The sequence below is a fragment of the Ixodes scapularis genome, unplaced genomic scaffold, assembly GCF_016920785.2.
Source record: "Ixodes scapularis isolate PalLabHiFi unplaced genomic scaffold, ASM1692078v2 PGA_scaffold1__304_contigs__length_218370807, whole genome shotgun sequence".
Classification (NCBI taxonomy): domain Eukaryota; kingdom Metazoa; phylum Arthropoda; class Arachnida; order Ixodida; family Ixodidae; genus Ixodes; species Ixodes scapularis.
The window spans coordinates 46,403,375-46,421,815 of record NW_024609846.1 but is presented as its reverse complement, the minus strand read 5'-3'; the positions used below and the strand labels follow the sequence as shown (position 1 = coordinate 46,421,815).

At 45.7% G+C, this 18,441-nt stretch overlaps 1 pseudogene; it reads left to right on the top strand.

The window, feature by feature from the left end:
* Window positions 1–1,410: 1,410 nt before the first annotated feature.
* LOC120838191 lies at window positions 1,411–4,056 on the top strand (annotated as a pseudogene).
* The last annotated feature ends 14,385 nt before the right edge of the window (window positions 4,057–18,441 follow it).

Here is an 18,441-nt window from a genome sequence, read left to right as displayed (position 1 = left end):
AGAAAAATAGATTATTTGTGGCTCGTGTTTCGAACCTGCGTCATTACGTTTCCCGACTAGAGATTTTTTTACAGGGAAGAGGTTTATGGCTAGGGTTCCGTGAATTTTTCGTGTGCGTGACCAAAAACGCTACGCTCGCACCGCCACACGCACCTCACGCGTACTCCTCCCTCGTATAAAAGCTTCGCAGTAAATAACAAAATAAAGCGTTGACCAAAACATGTTCAAGATGCCATTTGTTTTTGGCCAACGTTACTAGAATCCTCAGTTGGGAAACTCGCCGTCGAAACTTGGACCGCTGGCATCCACCGAGACGGAGCTAAATACGACAACAGCGCCACTCTTTATCATTTCTTTGTACTGTGGTCACCTTGAGCTTTTACAAAGCATGTTTTTGCGTAAAAACAAACGGAAAAGACTCTTTTTGTATTAAATTTATTGGAGTTTAGTACAAAATAATGGGCGCGTGATGTTTTTTAAAATCTTTAGTTTGCAGGGTTTGCGGCACAATTAATATTGTTTTTATACAACCATGCCTTAGCGGTGCTTTCAGGTAGCGCGTCCCAACCTATAGGTGCATTTTAACTTTGCTAGTAAGTCGCGGCGCGTCCGCTGGGGAGACGGGGGTGGCACCCCTGTAACCTTTTCCGCCGTATCTCTCTCGGCGCCAAAATGGCCGATTAAAGCCAAAATAGGAGTAACGTGCAGTTCCTCGAGTGGCCACTGCGGGATAAATGGCGGCGTTGTGTTCCCCATTAGCTCGGTTGTCGAGGACAGATCGGGGCCACTTCTTCAGAGCAGTCTGTATAGCAGTTTCCCAACTGAGTGGTTTAGTAACGTTGGTTTTAGCATAGCCTCTTATATACAGACAAAGCCTGGCAGATCGCCAAGCTTTGTCACGAGAAGCGGCCGCCAAAATGGAAAAGGTGCAGCGGCAGACAACGGATGAGAGGAAACCCTATGACTGCAGCCCCGCTGCGGCGAGACGCCGAAATACACTTCTCCCAAGCGAACAAGTGTGTTTAGGGCTCTCGCCGCTTTTAAAGCTGTGCGCTGACGTTTAGATTCCCCGAGAAATGACTCTTTCATGCTCTGTGCTACCAGATCCTCGCGCTCCTAATCTGCGACCGGGCACCGTCGTCGAACTGCCAAGCCTTATGAGATGAGGCTAGGGTTTTAGGTTTTAGCTTTAGAAGAGTTAAGGGCTGTTTATACTCCGACGTCGACGAACGTGACGTGCGCCGGCGTTCGTCGTCAACAACGACACGACGCGCTGCGCTGAAAGGGTTGCGGTCAACGGCATTTATACTCCATCGCGGTCCAGCGCGCTCCGACGCGCACTTGGCGTTGCGCCTGCGCGTCGCCATGACAACCGCGACATAAGCTGATGGTTTATTTCCGTTTCCGTTTGCATTCTGTCCTGACTTGTTCAGACGGGAGGAACCATGGAGAGCCGATTCGCGATGTATTTAGATCAGCAAAAAAAGAAAAAAATTGCAGCGGTGCTTTTATGGCGCCGAATACGGCGCCAGAGAACACGCACGATGTACGTACGAGACATATTTGATAAGCGCACAGTGTTCGGAGAATTTTACCATCTAGTACAGGAGCTGCGCGAGTCCGACCCAGAATACCACTTCCAATATTTCAGGTAAGGCGACGGTCGATAGTCATGTCGCTTATCATAGTGAATCAATTCTGTCGTTTCCTTTTCTGCAGGATGACGAAGGCTTCATTCGACGAGCTGCTCGGACTCGTCCACGACCGTCTTGTACACTCGCCCACACATCGCTCTCCCATCTCGCCCGCTGAGCGGCTGGCCATCACACTGAGGTATGTACTACTAGGGTGCCTTCATGTGCACTTTGCTTGGGGTGATGACATTTTACCATTTTGTTTCGAACGCTTATTTTTTTTTTTCTTTGTTCTGAAAGCGTGAAAGAGCGTGTCCCTGCACGCGCTGCTGGCGTGACTATGCTAAGGCAACATTTTGTTTCTTGCGATTTCTTTGTATTTTCCCTGTGAGCGCGTGCTGTCGGCATCGGGCACTACAAACGGTGGCATCCCCCAAAACAGAAGTACATTGAGGCACTCTATGTACTACATATTTGATATACACTTCATTTTCGCGGATGCTTGACTGATTAGGTTATGCTTCTAGGCGGTGTACTACCGCCGTACACACGCCCAACTCGTATTAAAATACCTCAAATCCGGAACTTATGCGCTCTCATCTACTCCGATATTTTAATTGAGAGGCCCAATCTTGACAGTGCGTTTCAAAATAAAGTTTGGGCTTTTAAATCGCCAACAAAAATCAGGGACGCGACGTTTCAAGTAGAAACTTACCTCAAATGCTTCCTTTACTGGCTGGATGTACAGCACGCATTCATATTTTAAGTCTGAACTCCTAGAACGAAAAAAAAAGCCTAAAATGGGAAAGTTTTCTTTTTAAGTTTTTGTACTTTAAATAGAGACTTGAATTTGTAATATGTAAAGGGGACTAGTGAGGTATGTATTCGAGGTAAGTTTCAACTTGATAGGTTCAGTTGCTGATGTTCGATGGGCCATTAGTACTACCTTGTAACTTTATTTTGAGACACACATAAATAAGCGGATCAACGTATCATTGTAACACTTACTACATCAAACACATATTTTACTAAATAGAAAGGCTGACCCCCTTGACAACATCGTCATTCATTTTTTTTTTTGCACTTTAAATTGAGACTGAAATTTTTAATGATCAAATCAGCACAGTAAAACTCATATTCGAGATCAATTTCCACTTCATGCGCCAATCCCTTGATTTTTGCGGGCGGTTTTACAGTAGAAACTATTTCAAAACACCGTAGAGCGTCAGTCAAACACATTTAGTACATATTTACATATTGCGTGTATAGCAATATAAGTCTGACGGAGCACTCTCGTAGGTGGTTCTTAGTTCTTAAACAGTGCAAATAACTGACTAAACAGTTGCTCTGAGTTAGGTACTAAGTCTCACAATTTTGTTTTTCACATTTCTAGGTTCCTTGCATCACCAGGATCCCTGGGCCATGTGGCCATAAGTTACCGTATGCATAAAGCAACATTATCGGGGATCCTCCAGGAAACGCTGCTAGCCATCTGGGACTGCCTCTCCCCGTTAGTGCTGCAGCCACCCACATCACAACAGTGGGAAGAGATCCGGAGGGAGTTCTGCGTCAAGTGGAACTTTCCTAACGCCATTGGATCAATAGATGGCAAGCACTTTGCGATCAGGTGCCCACCAAACTCTGGCTCAATATTTCACAACTACAAGAAATTCTACTCGATGGTGCTGCTCGCTGTTGTTGATGCCCACTACAGGTTTCGACTGGTGGACATTGGGGCTGCCGGACACCAGTCCAATGGCGGTGTGTTGAGAGAGTCTAACCTCGGAAAGGCGTTAGCTGCCAACACCCTCCAGATCCCTGTAATCGCAGAGCCTGCACCACCTCTGTGCCTCCTGGGGGATGAAGCCTTCCCTTTGAAAACGTACCTCATGCGCCCTTTCCCCGGAAGAGGCTTGGACTACCGAAAAAAGGTCTTTAACTACAGGCTCTCCCGGGGCAGGCGTACAGTAGAAAACGCCTTCGGAATACTTGTGTCTCGCTGGCGGGTCGTTTCTGGCTCCCATGCATGGCACTGTTGAGCACTGTGAAAATATGATAAAAGCGGGAGTGTGCCTCCACAACTTCCTAACAAGGGATGAAGCCTACCGCCCTCCTGGATATGCTGACAGTGAAAGGAGGGGTGCCCGTGTGGATGGTCAGTGGCGAGCTGACATTTTGAATGTTGGTGTAAACAGGAGCCTAGGTGGCAACAGCAGCCCAGCAGCAATCAGCATCAGGGACCAGCTGGCAGACCACTTCATCTCCCCTAGGGGAGCCATCCCGTGGCAACACGACATAGTGACGAGGGAGTAGACGACGACACAAGGTTGTTATCAATGCTGTTCAATTTTTTTCTTTCCTTGCAAATAAATTGTATATATTTTCTCTGCTCTGCTTGCTTAACAGGGTTGACCGGCAAAATATATTTCGCAATCCCTCGTTGTTTTCACCTTCAAAGAGCTTACCTGCCTACCTTGGTAAATTTCGTTGTGCAGGGGAGAGCGAGGTAATTGGCACAAGCGAGGAATATTGGCCATCCATGTTTTTCGCTTGCCACTGAGATACAGGCACGCATACCAAATGAGTGGCTTCTTATTAAGTGAACCCGCAGGAATGTAGTAGTGGCTCACTTGGAAAATAGGACAGCTTGCGTATTAATTACAAAAGTCGGGTTTAATCTTTTCATTTACACCACAAAGGAGTAAAATAACATTCTAGATGTACTTTCGATAAGCCTGCTTTTCTACTTGCATTTTTCTCGGAAATATAAACAGGTTTCGAGCAATGCGTGCCACCCACGAAGCGAATGTAATGGGTAGAAAGCATGTTTTATTAACGGTATTAGCGCAGGCTGTGTGTCTGAGTAGCAGATGATGCTATTATGTGCACTAGACATTTTGCTAATTTACACAAGCACCAAAGATCATGCCGGGTTTGCAGGTACACTCGCTGCGCAAGGTATCGTCCACACTCGTGTGTACCTACATTCCAAGCCATTTCCTCGACGCTTGGGGTAAATTTGAAAAATGTCTGTAGGTGTTCTTTCAAGCTATTTTATGTCATAGGCATCCCTGCAGCTTGCCTCCAAGAACAAATTCTGAAGTATTGAACTAGAGAGTTAATAATATTCAGATTAACATAGACTGCTTCACAGATTATGTTTTTTTTTTCTAACGATGTAGTAGAATTTCATAAGCAGAGACTGCTCTTCGAAAATATAGTTCATATTAACAGAATGTGTATATTATCAAAACATGAGTGGACACGTGTGCCTTCAGATGCACAAAGGTCGGGGGCGTTTTATTTCTGCTGAAATTTACATTCATACTCATACACAATCTGCATAACACAAGCCCTGAATTGGGCACTGGTGACCTCGTCTCAACGATCTAGAGATTGTGCTACAGAGTAGGCAAACGCCTCGTTCTGTGTCATTTTAGTCCTTAAATGATTTAGAAGTTCTCTCTCCATTGTGTCAACCTCCCTTCTACGTGCAGAATGGGGGGGGGGGGGGGGGGGGGGGGGGGGGGGGGGGTCCTGGGCACCTTTGTGACTGGCCTGATGACCTCCTCGAGGTGCTTGATGTTGATACAACCGAGGTGGACGGCGTGGCTGGGACAGGAGCCTCGGGGCTGCACTGCAGCTCTTCTTGGGCAGGCTCGAAGTCAGTAAGAATGGTCGAGTCGTCAGGAGAAGATTCCACCATTTCCATTAATAGACACTGTGCTGTGTCGCCCACAGGTGGTGCCTTTACGTTGGTGGTTGCCCTGCAAGTGGGATTAACATATGGGAGAGAAATTTAGTTAGACAGCAAATAAGGACTCATGCTTTGTTTACATACTTCCTGGGTCGGATATGTTTATCGTAAAACGACATCATTTCCAGGAAGGCCCATTGTTTTTTTCCGGACGAAGCCACTGCCACTCCTTGTGGCAGCTTCAATGGCGCGGACCTCCCGAACATACCTGTCGCGTACACGCTTCCACACTTTTTGTGCGTCCTCACCTAAAATAAATATGTCGAATTCAGTTCTGCCAAATGCAGACGTGATACAAAAATAAAATGCTGAACAAGTTGCCATGTCAGGTAAGCCGCTTGCACTGCTTTTCTGTTTGAAGTCCTAAATAACTAGAGCGCCTCAATGTCTTTCTGTTTGGATGATGCCATCGTTTGTAGTACCCGATGGCGACAGCACGCGCTCACAGGGAAAATACAAAGAAATCGCAGGAAGCAAAATGTCGCCGTACCTACACCGTGGCCGTAGCACAGTCAGCGCCACGCGCGCGTGCAGGGACACGCTCTTTCACGCGCTTCAACACAAACACACACACACAAAAAAAAAAACCGTTCGAAACAAAATGGCCAGATGTCGTCACGCCAAGCAAAGCGGACATGAAATCACCCTAGTCAACTTACCGGATTTCATGCCGCAGGCAATGCGCACGGACTCCCAGGCATTCTTTTTTCGCTTGGAATCCCTGTACTCTAGAGAACCGACGTCATAAAGACACTCGTGCTTTCTCACCGCTTCAATGAGCCGCTCAACCTCGTCCGTCGTCAGATCGCTCGGTTCGCACTCCGCGGCACCTCCGTTCGCCATTTTTTTTTTCCAACTGACGGTCGCGCGAGGAATTCTGGGTGACGACCGTCGTCGGCCGACGCCGAGATTCGAGCAGCGCCTACCTCGACGTGAGCTTCGCCGGCGCGCGCCGAGGCGCGTTACGTTGCGAGGCGGTCCACTTGTGTTCGGAGTATAAACTCTCCTTTCGCAGCTACGTCACGCAGCGCGCTCGGGAGCGCGCGCCCGTCGACGTTACGTTGGAGTATAAACAGCCCGCCTCGACGTGAGCTTCGCTGGCGCGCGCCGGGGCGCGTTACGTTGCGAAGCGTTCCACCTGTCGTCAGGGTATAAACTGTCCTTTCGTAGCAACGTCAGGCAACGCGGTTGGGCGCGCGCGCCCGTCGACGTTACGTTGGAGTATAAACAGCCCTTTACTGGTGCAGACGTCGGCGTCGCAGACGCAATCCTTCCCCGTATAAAAAATTCGAAGTAAATAGCCAAAATAAAGCGTTGACGAACGCGCGTGCAAGATGCCATTTGTTTTAGGCTTTTGCTTAAGAACAGTTACTGCTGCAGACGCCGGCACGTGCGGCGCGTGGAAGGCCATGCCCTGCATTCTCCTGGATGCTTGGGTAATTTAGCGATAGGTCTCTTCAGTAGATTAGTTATCAATGAACAACATTTTCAAGATCAGTGGACTCCCAGGTAGAGAATAATGGTTTCTCAAAGTTTTGCTGCTGTACGACCCGCGTCGCCCATGTCTACGCTCACACCGCCCAGTCTTTGTCGTCGTTCCAAGCGCTTGCTTGCCTAGTTTCCTTTCCTTCCGCTCTCCCGGGGTGGCGGTCCTGTCCCGCGTGTCTGCTTTCCGCCAGGCGGCGGTACCGTCGCGGGTGTCTAGTTTCCTCCTGCTCCTCGGGGTGGGTCTGTGTCGTGTGCTTCTCTAGTCATATACCTTCACAGAGCGGAATGGCTCATGACTTTTTATACTCCATTCCATTCTCATGAGTGCCCAGCGTAGCACTGTACTCGTTAAACGCGTTCCCATAGGCGAGAGTCAAACGCCGGACACTGGCCTTCCGCATTCTAAGGCGTCCGACGAGTGTAGTGGAGACAAAGGTTGTTAGCGTTAGGTGTACCCACTAGTCGTTCCAACCAGAGCTCGGCGCACTGACGCCTCCGCGGCCTCTCGTCTACTCTTCTCCTTCACTTTCTCGGCACACTGGTGCACTATGTTCCTCTTCTGCACTCGTGTGTGTGTGTTTTCGCTTGTTTGTTTCTTTAAGTGTGCCAGCACTAAGACCGATGGGTTTTTCCTGGACACTATAATAAGCACTGACTGAATGATTGATTGATTAATATTGTTATTACTATTATTATTATTATTATTATTACGCTGGCGCCGAGTGAGGATGCATGCTGTATTTGCTGCCGAGTTTTCTTCGGCAGACAGCCCAGATTTCGGTGCACAATGTGCGGGCATCGTGTTCATCAGCGGTGCTTAATGCTTCCAGCGGAAAAATTAAGGACTTTTGAACAATGGTGGTAGCGCCTTCGTCCGCAACCACTTGAACGCCTTTCAGGCTGCTATCCCTGATGGTGACGGCGTTTGCTAGGTCTTGCGTGGAGTACGACACCAGCGTTGAGCAGGACGGCGGCGACGAGCGGTCGGGGGGCCAAGATAAGGGCGGACCGGTTCGGCATTTCTTTCGTTCGTCGCGCGAGCGCGCCTTCCCGAGAAGGTGACCTTGAGCCCGTTGGGGGGGGCTATTTCGGAATCTTCTCCTCGACGCCTTGGAGGGGATAAGGATGGCTTGTTGGCCTAGTTGGGTTTGCCTCAAGCGCCGCTCACATATATGTAGGGTTGTTCGTTTTCGGGTTTTATCATTTTTTTTTTTTTTTTTTTAAATTCGGGGGGTAAAAATCGGGTGCTATTTTTCTAGCTGAAAATCATTGAGAAATCGGGTTTTTTGTGGAAACATTTCGAAATTCGGGTATTTTCGGGTTAAATTTACAAGTTACTAAGTAATACTTTTGTGTTTTTTTTCTTTTCTTTATTATTGGACGGCCATTACGAATCAAAAACTGCCAGAGAAATTCACCAAGCCTTCCCGATTAAGTCCCGCAACGACAACTCTAGTATAATCGCACCCTTTTTGTCCTTGTCTGATAAACAGTTCCACTATCTGAAGAACCACTGATGCTGGTATATGAGGGGAGCATGTTTTTAAACCAGATCTCTGTGTTCTGTGGAGTGTGCCGGTTTTTATATTTTTAAAAGTATTTTACTCAAATAAACCATTCAGTTAAAAGTTACGGCGCGTCGTTCCAGTTCTTCCTTCGTTTTCGACCGTGTTTTTTTTTTTTTTTTTTTTTTTGCGCATTACATTTTGGAAACATTTTGTGTCTCACTGACCAGGTGACCTCTTTCAATGGCAAAACTAAGCACCTTAGGGTTGAGATGACGAGAACCTCAGAACAATAGGCGACGCTTGTCTTCTCGGTGCGCGATCACGTCAGGGCGTGCCTCGCCGAAATCGCGGGCTGAAAGAGAGCCAGCGGCAGCGCTGCCTCGAAACAAGCTGCGCAACCTGCCACTAACCCGCCTCTACGAGTTCTTCCCCCACTCACCCCGCCTGGCAGTCAATCGCCAGGAATTGCCCCTAAAAAAAAAAAAAAAGAAAAAAAAAGCCTTTATTAATAAAACAAATGACTGTGCCACGGGGTGAGTTTTCGGCTTCTCCTCAATCGGCGCACAAATCACTGCGAGTCTGATGGGCAGGCATAAACACGCCATTCACTCAGCGATCTACCAGCCCACTAGGATGGTACGTATGTCAGCCGAGTTGGACGTTCGAGACCGATGTTTGCACGCTCAAAGGCTCGAACCACTGCGTTGACCGGGGAATCTGAAACATGCAAGTTGAGCGCTGCACTTCCGAGAACATGCCGAAGAGTACAATTGGTAAGCAAGCTGGCACCGGAAACGACATGTGAAGGCATCTCTTCTCGCCTGTCCTCCGCCGGGGTCGAGAACCTCGAATGCCGACGACTGAAGACCCACTATGATACCTACTCATCTTTTGATGTCTATGTGCACTCAAAGGACTTTGGCAGACACTCCGACCCAAGTCTCCTGCCCAACTCCTGTCTGTTCAAGCCGTTCCGGGGTAGTCTTCGGGACGAATTGCTTCACGAATGTGAGTTAGTAAAATCACTTGCAAATGACAAGCACGCACATTTACTATCAAAATGTTCGCGGCCTCCGTACTTAGGCCAGTGACTTTTTTTTTTGTAATATTAAATGTACAGACTTTTTTGTATTTCTTATTACGGAAACCTGATTATACCCGGAAATACTGTTTGGGGAGTATTTTTGTCGGATTTCTTGTGCATCACAGTGATCGTAATTTATCTCGCAGAAAAACGGAAGGCGGTGTCTCTATTGCATTCAAGAGGTATTTAAAGTGTAGTAGGCGCGCCGATCTTGAGTGGGGTCGGTGGCTGTGCTGCGACACAGACAACTAATCCACTCGCTTTCGCTATGCAGATGTTTTCCTCCGTCATCAGCCGTGTGCTGCTTCCTGCTCTACTGATTGCCTTCCCCAGCGTCACCTCGGAATGTGTGCCTACGTACTGTGGACGCGATACCGGTGATTGCCATCTGTCCTCCCACTGCGTGACGGCACGTGTGTCAACGCCTTCGATCGGAAACTACACCCTAGACCCAGCACAAAGAACACCATCACCATCATCGACGGACCTAGACATGTCAACTATAAAGCTACGACAGCTTCCCGTGCGGCTCTGTGGGCTCGGTGGCTGTGCTGCGACACAGTCAACTAATCCACTTGCTTTCGCTATGCAGGTTAGTAAACCGTATGTTATGTATTCTAAAAAATCAAGTAATTACTTTCTCGTACAGCTGCTGAGCCCGCAGTGTTGTGTGTCCCTTGCCATTGAGTGTGTTGAAGTCATGCATTCCTTGTTAGTGGGATGTTGTCCGGCGACGTAGAGACCAACCCGCGACCTGCGGAAAATATACTTGCTGAATTAAAAAAATAAAACTGTCTGTCGGGCAGGCTCAGATAATTTCCCAGGTACAAGACCTTAAAGCCCAAGTACAAACTACGGACAGAAATATAGCCAACCTGAATGAGCGAATGGCCGAATTAGAGGTTCATTACAAAAAAAATTGACACCTTGCAATCTGACCTCAAGACGGCACGCGCTGAGACTGCTCAAACATCCTATCTGATTTTAGAGATGAACGCCCGAATGGACGACGCTGAAAACCGCTCACGGAGAAACAATTTAATACTCTACGGCGTTCCTGATCCCGTCCCACATGAGACTTCTGTCCAGTCCGAAGAAAGAATAATTAAGTTATGCTCTGATAACCTCCACGTGACACTTGAACCTACAGATATAGAGCGAGCTCACCGTCTCTGCCATCACACAAACGGACGCTGTCGCCCATTAATCGTAAAACTAACTTTTTTTAAAACCAAGGAGGCCATTCTTTCGAACGGCCGTAAGTTAAAGGGCACCGTCTTTAGCATTGGCGAAGATTTCTCGCGCCCCGTCCAAAACGCCCGGAAGCACTTAGTTAAATTTGCTAAAAGTAAGGCAGTCCCATTCTCGCTACGCCACAAAACACTATTCAATGGCAAGCAACGTTATATGTTTGACGAGTTGTCACAAACTGTAAAGAAATTGCATAACAATCACCAATCTATCAACGACCAATAAACCGTCCTCAATCTACCCCTCGTGTAAATACTTCCTTATCTGTTATTTTTACCAACATACGGAGCTTCCTTTCAAAGCGGGATCTTGTATTTAATCTCGTGTCGTCATCTAGCAGCAATATATTAATACTAACTGAAACATGGTTAACTGCCGACGTCACTGACGCTGAAGTCCTTGCTGATTTGCCGAATTTTAACATCTTTCGAAATGATCGGAAAGGCGCACGAGGTGGAGGTGTACTCATCACCGTTAGCCAACAGTTGTCCTGTTCTCCCATTGCCATTCCCTCTGATATTGAAGCATTGTGGCTCATCTGTCTGGCTTCTCCACAAACAGTTGTACTGGGCATCTGCTACAGACCACCGAATTATAATACCGAATTTTCCCGTAAACTAAACGAAATACTATGCCAACTTTCTGCAGAATACCCGAATGCACGAATTCTTCTTTTTGGCGACTTTAATTTCCCAAATATTAATTGGATTGACCCATTGCCCTTAACTGTAAGCAACTCGGAAGAAAAGAAATTCATTGAGATTTATCTCAATTTTAATCTCACCCAGCTAGTAACAGAACCAACGCGCGTCGCTCGCGAGTCTGCAAATATTTTAGACCTCATATTAACCAATCAACCTGACAGTCTATCATCCATAAACTTCTTTCGAGATATTAGTGACCACAAAGTTATTCATGCTGTCTTTGAGCTTACCCCTGCAAAACGTCATATCGAAAAGAAATCAAATCGCCTGTATGATAAAGGAAATTATGAAACTATAAATAACGAGCTTGACGCTTTTTTTTTCAGTTTTTGAAGCAACATTTCACAACCAGTCAATTCATGAAAATTGGTTGATTTTTGAAAATAAGATAAACGAACTAGCAAATAATTTCATCCCCTTGTTCAGTTTCCACGCAGATCAACATAAACCGTGGTTCACTGAAACCCCCAAAAGATAAAAAAATAGGAAAAAACGTCTTTTCCGCTCAGCCAAGCTGTCGGCTAGCCCTAGTGCATGGGAAAAATACTGCGCGGCTGAGGATGCATAATTAACCGCAATCCGAAACGCCAAGTACTCTTTTTTCCACGTGGACCTACCAAACTGTTGATTAAAAACGCCCGAAAATTCTGGCAAGTGATAAACCCTCAGCAAAAGAACACTGTTGCCATCATCAGTGCATTGGGCGAACTTGTGAATGATGCTGAATGTGCAAACGTTTTCAACACCGCGTTTTCATCGGTTTTTACTGCAGAATCTGATGTGTCATTTGCAATGCTCCTTGCAAACACCGAGTGTCCAATGTCTCCAGTCACTTTTTTTGCTGATGGTATTGCGTCAGTAATCGATAACATGAAACTGTCATCATAAGCCGACGTAGACGAAATTAATTCAAAATTTCTGGAAAATACTAAACACATCTCTGCAGCATATTTGTCCTTGTTATTTTCTCAGTCACTTTCTACAGGTAACATTCCGGAAGACTGGAAGGTGGGAAAGGTCATTCCTGTCTACAAATCAGGTAGTAAAGAATCCCTATTAAACTACCGCCCTATCTCTCTAACGAGCGTGCCTTGTAAAATCATGGAACACGTCGTTTTCTCTCAAGTCATGAATTTTTTGGACTCGATCAACTTCTTCCATTCTTCGCAGCACGGCTTTCGTAAAGGGTTCTCCTGTGAAACTCAGTTAGCCCTCTTTGTTCATGATCTGCACAATAACCTCGACCCTAACATACAAACTGACGCCATTTTTTTAGATTTTTCAAAAGCATTTAACAAAATACGTCATAGGCGCTTGCTACTAAAACTTCCTCAGTTGAACTTAGACCGTAATATCTTACGATGGATTAAAGAATTTCTTAACAACCGCTCCCAATCTGTCCTAGCTAATAACCAGTCTTCTAATCTCATCCCAGTCCCATCGGGCGTCCCCCACGAGTCTGTTCTTGGTCCGCTTTTATTTTTAATATATATTAATGATTTACCGCAACATTTATCCTGTAATATTCGCATGTTTCCAGACGACTGCGTAATATACCATTCCATCACTAACGTATCTGATCAATCTGCCCTTTAAAACGACCTTAACCACGTGCTGCAATGGTGCGGCCGTTGGTTAATGTCACTTAACTCTGGTAAATGTAAAGTTATGTCCTTTCAACGCCGCCGCAATCCCCTTTTCTTTCCCTATACCATCACCACCACACCCCGTAGAATGAACCCAAACATATAAATACCTTGGTGTCACCCTTTGCTGCGATTTATCTTGGCGTACGCATATTACTAACATTACCTCATCAGCTAACAGAACCCTGGGATTCCTGAAACGTCAACTACGCCACGCCCCTCAGGAAGTAAGACTACTCGCCTGCAAATCACTAATAAGATCAAAGGTTGAATATGCATCCGCTGTCTGGGACCCTCACCAAGTATACCTCATCAACGCACTCGGAGCAGTCCAAAATCGCGCTACTAGATTCATTCGTTCTTCATACTCGTACAATACCAGCGTATCACCCCTGAAAGCTGAATCAGGTTTACTTAGTCTCGCTTGTCGTCGCCGCATCGCCACCCCCTGTTTGTTTCACTAGTTATTTAATTGCCCCCTCTCTATATCACCTTACATCGTACCTCCCACACGCATATGTCCCCGCACCAGTTATCCTCTCCAGGTTGCTCGTCCACGCGCTCGCACTGTCACTTTTTCCGTGTCATTCTTCCCCGAGCAGCTCCAGACTGGAATGGCCTTCCCCACCACATTGTTGCCATCACCTGCCCATCAATCTTCTTCGAAAATGTTACCAATCATCTTTCATCCTGAAGACTAACACCTATGTTTGATTATTTTTGTAACCCCACCCCTTATGTAATACCACCAAAAGGGGGTCTTTAAGGTAATAAAATGAAATGAAAGGAAATGAAATGATATCTGTGTGGGTAGAGCTGAAGTGTGATAATAGAGAACGCGTTCTAGTAGGGGCTTATTATTTTCCTCCGTACATTGAACCTGATGAGTTTAATGATTGTCTCCTTGGAATTGAGGATATTGTAGGCAAACTGGGTGAACGCCAACTATTAGTAATTGGCGATTATAATGTACCAGGTGTATGCTGCGAAACAAAATGTTGTTACAAGTAATTATTATGGTGCAAAGAAGGGCGATCATCTTGGTGACTTGACCTCTTTCATGGACCTGAAATAGTTTAGCAAGGTAAAACTAGTAAAGGGGCTATCGTTGACCTTTGTTATTCATACATTGATAAAGTTTCTGTTACTGAGAGTGGATTTCCTTTGGTGCAGACAGATAAATATCGTCCTGCACTTGAGTTGGCTATAACCTTGAATGTACCTGGCAGCCACATACCGGCTGCTTGTTTCACTTACTTAGGCAAACTGCATAACTTCGCTGCTGTTATGTAGAATTATATAACCACTTTTCTAATTTCGACTGGTGACCTATTCTCAGACTTGTAGCGTACGCATTACAAGTAATCAAATTACTTGTAATCAACTACTTCTTTAGTAATTTTGTATTCAGTTGATTACTTTTATTAGGCAGTAATCACAGGAGTAATCTAATTACTCTTTGAAGTAATAAAATTTACTTCTAACCGTTACTATTTCTCTACGGGAACCACGCCCCCCACCCCCACCCCGCGCACACACTTTTTTTTTCTGAAATGACAAAAATAAAATTTTCTTTTTTTTTTTAACAAAAAAAGAAAAAAGATTTTTGCGGATCTGTAGGAAACAAGGTCAACCCCTTTGTATGTATAGTTTCTGTGGAATGTCCGTTTTCGTTTTTTTTTCGAGCTAGGACTGGGATTGGGAAGCCCCAGGGGAGCCCCAGTGCGTGACAAAGGCCATTCAGGGCGAAGTTTGAGGGAGCAGAATGTAGCTTTGTAACTCGTTCGTTCAAACTAGTGCCCTCACGCACACACACACAGAAATAAAAATAAATCCTGCTTACGCTACCAACTCGCAGCCCATAGGAGAACCAGAACCGAAGAATGTCTAAAGCGGATGCAAAATATAACAAAGCCAGTTCAAATACACGTAAAGATCCCGTATTTCACCTACGTGGTCTTTGTGACAAGCAAGGTTTCGAGGTTGGAAGTAGTTCATTGTTATGAGCGCTAAAGATGTAAGTCTTCACACAATAATGTAATCGGAAATAAACGGTTACTTCTTAAAATAATGTCCAATTACTTTTGCTGTCGAGTAATCAAGTAATTGAATCGAATACCTTTTAGTCAAGAGTAATAGTAATTGTAATCGATTATTTTTTTAGTAACGTGTACAAGACTGCCTGTTCTGCAATCATTTGACATCAATTATCAGGTTCTTCTATTCTCCAAGGCGGTGCAGGAGGGAATGGATCCTTATATTCCTCTAAAGAAGCAGGCCAATTAATAATTTTCCCACTGGTTTTCCTTCTACTTAATACTTTTGCTGAAGAAAAAAACTTCTCTAACCGCAAATTTAAAAATACTTGCAGTCTCAGGTGGGAGGCTGAGTTGATTTATTATGGACGCCTCTGCAAGCAATATCAGTAGATTGGTCATAAGATATATGTGGAGTCAGTGCAGTCCGACTTGTGAAGAAATTTAAGAAAACTCTACCGATATGCTCGTTCTCGAGGCGGAAAATTTATACATCCTGATAATATTATGTTGAACGAGGAGACTGTGACTACATACAGTGTTTACGATTTATTCGCGCGTCATTTCAGTTCAGCATATAAACACAGTGGGGGTGGGTACCAAGAGCCGCCATCCGCTGATATGTGCGGATCCATTTTTTCCCTGCCTGTAGGCGAGGGAATGGTTTTGGAATGCATAAGAAAATTGAAGCCTACCACGTCATCAGGTCATGATGGTATTCCAGCAGAACTTGTAAAAAAGCATTTCACGAAATTTTCACACCCATTGTTTATGATATTTTCAACAATTTCTTAAGAGCAGGAGTGTTTTCCTGACATGTGGAGGAAGTCAGTTGTTGTACCAGTCTAAACGTTTGGAAGTCGTACCACCGCGTCAAACTACAGGCGAGTTTCTCTGCTGCGTTCATTTTCAAAGCTTTTCGGAAGGGCGGTTCTCATTTGAACCCGTTCGCATTTCTTCCTTCTCGTTTTTACCTTCTCATTTCAACCCAGCGCAAAACAACTTTCGCGTTTCTCCCTTTCTCATTTAAACCGTTCTCAAAACAAACGTTCGGGTTTTGACCCTTCTCAAAACGACTTTTCTCATTTTAACCTTTCTCATTTCAAATTTTTTCAAAACATACTTTCTGGTTTTGACCATTGTCACAAAGACTTTTCTCATTTTAACCTCTCTGATTTCGAACCCAAATTAATTCAACATCATGATCTTGCAAACGTTCTGCGGTATTTATGGCGAATTCGGGTAATTAATTGCCTTCGAGCCCTTGCCTGTGGCACCGGCGACCAAAAACGCGCCAGCGGCGCATCACGTGACCCTCTCCACCCGAATGCAAAGCACAATGAACTGGCATTTTTATTTGAATGGGTCGCGAGTGAGCTCTGTTAACTTCTTCTTCGATGATTCTATGGTACCATGAGCACGCTGCATACGCCAACAACATAAACTACGACTCTTTGAGATGTGTGTAAACAGAAGCGGCTACACAAAACTTTTCAAGATATTGGCATTGCCACAGTCCGTACAGCTGACAGAATATTAAAATATAAAATCAATGAAAGGGCAGATGCATAAATCAGTGTGGTGCTGCCCGCACGCGCGTCAAATTTCAATAAACTTCGTTTGGATTTTCGATTAACTGTTGCCACGGAGGCTTGCCAGCGTCGCTTTCCGTATTCTGTTTACTTTTAGTAGAGAGTTTTAGTAGATCATTCCCATGACTCCGATAACGGTACCCGATACTCCGCCACCGCCTCCCTTGCGCATGCATAGTATCGTTGCCGGGGCTATCGGGGGTATCGGAACGATCTACTAAAACTCCCTAGTACTTTTTTTGGAATCCTCAGTCTTCTCATTGCACCCACCCTCCTTGAAATTGTAATGCGTGTTCAAGTTTCAAACTGCATCACTATCCATACTTTTTTTTTCAGCGGTGTATTAACTTGTTATTACAGAGTTGTAAAATAAAGTGATGTATGATGCAGCCCGTGTCTCGGAGCAAACATACCTTGCTCAGGCTGGATAAATTCTTAAAAAAATGTTGACTTTCTTTGAAACATAAATTATATTTCTCTTCCTTGTTTTTGCTATATTGACTCAGAGCACAAAAGGGTGCCTGTCTTGATGGCTTCGTTTGCCACTCGAACCCGCTATTTGCCGCCTCAGCGAGCATTGTTTCGTTTGGTTCCCTATCCCGGTTCGGATGTGACGATACTGGATACAGACTGGCAGACAAGCTGCCCGACCTCTTGGAGCTCGGGAAAACTTCTGCTGGTAAATTGCCGGTACACGCCTGAGATGCGCAACCCGAAAAGCTTGCACCCGCCAGCCTTTGGCCACGCGAACGCCCTTGCCGAAGATATGGGAAAACTTTTTTCAGTGAAAATGCCTATCCGAATTGGCCTTTACAAGCAATAACACACGACTAGCACAATGATCCATCCGCTCCACACGACTACATCTTACGACATACAGTGACAGAAGAGAAATGAAGTACCGAATCTGAGCTAGCACTTTTGAAACCACGTCACCATGTGACCACGTAGCTACGTCAACAGACTCGGGGTGGCACGCAGGCATAAGGAAAATTGTTTCATGTGCTATGCAAGAGATGGTGCCGCTTCGCTTCATCTTCAACCTTCATTCTTAACTGTTTTTCCCTTTCTCTATACCTCACTACGGTGTTCAAATGACAGCGGGTTCAAATGAGAAAGGGTCGAAACGCGAAAGGTTAAAACGCGAAGGGCGTTTTGCGAATGGGTTAAGACGAGAAGGGTTCAAATGAGAATGGGTTCAAATGAGACGGGTATAAATAAGAAAGGGTCGAAACGCGAAAGGTTAAAACGAGAAGGGCGCTTTGCGAATGGGTTCAAATGAGAAGGGTTCAAATAAGAATGGGTTGTTTCGAGATACACCCTTTCGGAATGGTGGTTTACAAAACATTGTCGTTCGTTTAAAAACGTCAAAGTCGTTTACAACTTCCTGTAACGCCAAATTAGAGCGCAGCTCTTGAGGAGGAGGAGGGAAGGGTACTGAGGGGAGGGTATACCCCTTCTCCTCCTCCTCCCCTCATTCTCAGAGGGCACGGCATCTGGCCACCGGACAACATGGCTAAGCCGCTGCTGCTGCTTTTGCAGATTTTGCCGCGGATGCTGTTTTTCACGCCGGCAACACGCGGGGCCGACGAGATGCCTTTTCTGCACCATCATCTTTGCAACGTCACCACTGGCTCATCATTGGTCAACTTCAAGTCAACGAGCATTACGTCATCGGCGGCGAGGCTACAAAAGGAAGAGCGGCACGTCGACTGCTACAGAGGGCACGGCATCTGGCCAC